Source organism: Drosophila subpulchrella, chromosome 3L, assembly GCF_014743375.2.
Source record: "Drosophila subpulchrella strain 33 F10 #4 breed RU33 chromosome 3L, RU_Dsub_v1.1 Primary Assembly, whole genome shotgun sequence".
In the NCBI taxonomy this organism is placed as follows: Eukaryota; Metazoa; Arthropoda; class Insecta; order Diptera; family Drosophilidae; genus Drosophila; species Drosophila subpulchrella.
This window is the reverse complement of record NC_050612.1, coordinates 21,656,660-21,660,352: the sequence shown is the minus strand read 5'-3', so window position 1 is coordinate 21,660,352 and position 3,693 is coordinate 21,656,660.

The following is a 3,693-nucleotide window of genomic DNA, read 5'->3' as shown; positions in this document are numbered from 1 at the left end:
TTGATTTTGTGAGCTGTTTTCTTTAGCAATGTGAGATTCTCCTTATAACTATTATTAGAAATGTGCAGAAGTGAAGTTAACAGTGCCCTTCTCTGCGCTTCTCAATGTTAATAGTTAATGAAGTGCCACCACCAAGTGCAGCTGACCGCACACAAACTATAGTGGAAGCAATAATTTCACATAAGTCCAATTAAATTGAGCCAAACATTCGAAGGGACTTAAACTGGATCAATAAAGTGGCAAATTAACTGGCATACAATTGGCGTATAATGGTTCTTAAATCCCCTTCACATGAATAATGTTGGCCATTTAAAATGCGAAAAAAAATACCATGCATGGCAGACAGCATTTGGAAATGCAAATCTGCCTCGAGGGTCCTTGAACTTCGATGTTTTCGACTTGTTGGCCCATCGATGTTTGCTGCGGTTGGCCGGCTTATCGGTTTCGTGTCACCGAACATTCTGTCTACTTGCTGTTCAGCCTCTGCTTCCTGTTGCTCTGCGCATTTTGCATTTTTTGCGAAAATTCGTTGTTAATTAACGCTAAAAGCCATGTTTAAGCCGCTAAAGCGTTAACTTTCTGGTGATATGGATCAGAGACGGTACGGCGACAGGACAGCGAGCGAGCCAGAGGCAAAAAGATAGACATTGACATGTCCACGTCGATGCCCGACGATGTCCATGTCCATGTCCTGAGCCGAGACAATGTGCTCTCCGTCGGACGGAGTTGAGGGTGCCTCACGATACGGCATCTCGGCATCTCCACTCCAATGACATGTTGCGAATTTTTATAAAAGACTCACTCGACGGCAGCTTCCACCCCTTCGTCCCAGGAACTCTCGTGATATGTTAAACAGTTCTGGGCAATTATTTTTTTCCGCTGCCTTTTCGCCGATGAAGGCCCCCAGTGGCTGTATCCAGTTTTTAGTTGGCTTATATGCAGATAATCAGTTTTTAGTCCATGTCGGGGCTCAGTTTGGGGCGCGCTTTAATGAATGAAAGCTGCCTGCCTGTCTGCCAGGAGAACAAGGAGCTCGGCTCGGGCTGGATCTGGAACTGAAACTGCAACTTTGGTGCCTTGTTCGTTTTAATTGCAAGTGAAATCCTTGTCAGCGCTGTCGGGCTGCCCGTCTGGGCCGTCTGCAGTCCCAGCATCGATAATGAATTAATTATCATATATTAAAAGTCAGTTTGAAGCAGTTGCCCCCTGATAATCTGCTTTGCTCGGGCACGCCTTTGCATATTTTACGGATTTCAGAATTTAATGAACTTCAGTCTGGAAACTCTCAGACCCGAATTCTCCATCCTCCCAATTTTAGTTTTATGGCACACGCATTTTTTTTTGGTTTATTTTTTGTTTTCTTTGGATTTTCATTCATCACTTCTAACCGCAAATGAAAGATAAAGTCGTAACCGAAAATCCAGTGGCATTAACAAAGGCAGCCCAGCATTTTTCATTTCGACTTGGCGCCGCCCACGAATCAGATTTAACAGCGGATGGGTTTCTTTTGTCCAAGAGCATTTAATTTGCGGTTAGCTGCGGCCAAGTGATTCATTAGATACAAATTGTGGCAACTCCCCCGTTGAATTCAAATCCGTTCCCATGCTTTCTCGATTTATGCAAAATCATAATTTTAATTGAATCTCTTTCTTGGCTGGGGATTTGGGTAAAGGATTTGGTTGTCGAACAGCAAGTGCTCTGTATTTTTAAGGGTCTTTTCCGGGCTGTAAGCCTCATTTGTATGCAGAGCAGTCGACAAGGCGCAAATTACATGAGAAAATGTCCGAAACAAGCTGATCGGCGATAAGGAACGCAAAGTATCTCGTAGATGCGCAGGCCTCACTGCGTGCCCAGTGTATCTGAGCGATTGTTATCGTCTGGCCAGCCCTGTCAACCTCGGGGTTTGCATTCAATTTTGGCCTGCCCGCGAAATGCCTTAGCCTCAGCATCCATCTACCTCAGCATTGAATCTCTGCGAGCCTCCATCAAACCGGTAGCAGCCTTTTTTGGCCGCGAAGGCAAGCAAATAATTTGTCCGTCTGTCGCAGCGTCCTTTTGGCCTGCCAGTCTTTCAGCCTGCCTGACTGCCTGCCTGTCAGTCACTCAGCTAGTCCGCAAACTATAAATTAGTGCAGCAGCAGGAGCTCCCGGAGAGATTTAGATGGGGATGGAGCTGGAGCTAAGACTGGAGTTCGGGCTTGGAACCCAGCGCAACACCCAAGTGTGCCAGCCCCTGAATTTATGTTGTGCATGCCAGCGATCGGGGCGTGGATGCGGAATGGGGTTCGCTATTCGAGCACCATCACAAACATCGCTAGCAGTTCGGCTTCGGCAACAGGTGAAACGAGCAGCAGACTAGATCAACTGCCAGGCGGTGGAGAGTGCCAGAGTTGCACATACCCTGTAGTTAAGGGGTATAAGGAGCTTAGATACACATTTTGGGATTCACAATTGATGTTATTATTTAATTTTCCAAAACAACATTTTATAAATGTAACAGGACCCTTCTCCGCGCTTCTCATTGTTGATATATAAGTAAAAAGAGAGTGGAAGATATAATAAGTGGCAGAGCCCTTCTCTGCGCTTCTCAATGTTAATAGCTAAGTTAGTAAGGAGGAAACCTTAAACTGAACTTCTAGTGTATTCCAGGGTATTTCGTAGTTTTTATACTCACGTCACCCAGTGAAATATGCTTCCCTGTCTATAATTGGAAATGTGAGGCAGCGAAATGAACTGCAGTTGCTGCTGCCAACCCGCTCATAATTTAAAGCTGCCGTTGCAGTTTATGGCCCCAACTTGGCTAAATTATGTATAGCCGGGCGGCTCTCTTCCAGGGGTTTACCACCGGGTTTAAGGAGAGAAGTAGAGGGATTTCTTTAGCGATCTCAGATTGCCAACAGATAGTTGCAGAGCACAGCTGCAAGCTATTAGAGTTTGCCAAACATACTTAACGGTCAGCAGAAGTTGCATACAGGAACAGCAGAAGCAATAAGCTAAGGCAAAAGCAACAGCAAGATTGGTGAACATCTTTATTAGGGCTCATCGGAGGAATCTCCGATCTCCAGAGTCTATAGCCCAACTCCCGATCACCGATCCCTGGCAGATTCCGTCAGCGAGTTTACGCCGAATTCGCAACGGACTGCGGACAAGCGGACCGATGTTGCCGCTTGCCAGTTGTCAAAAGTCGCCGCTGGGCGTTTTTTTTTGGATTGCTCTTGCTGGTGGCGTTGTTGACGATGCGGTAAAACCTTTTCTCGATGCTTATCGGCCCTATCTTCCCTTTCATTCCCTCTCCGTTTGCTTTGTGGGGTAATTGTTTTCGAACGTGGCCGGCGGTAAGGCAACAACAACAATGGTAACAACATTGCTCATGTTTCACTCAAAAGGCGATAAAGATAAAGGGAATGCTCTGTTGTCGGTCGTATGACCTGGAAAATGTTTTGCGCCTGCGCAACGTTTCTACAGCCCACACTCATCATCAAACGGGGCAGCAACAAAAGCAAATGACGGCCTTATCAGTTCAAATTAATCAGGCGTTGCCTCTTGTTCCTTTGGCACGCACTTGAAACAAGCCCCACAGAAAGAGAGGGCTATATGGGGACAGAGAGAGATGGCCATAGAGTGCGGGAGTGAGAGGGAACGACAGAGGGAACACCTTTCAGCGCCAGGTTGGGTTTATTGTCTCATTTCAAT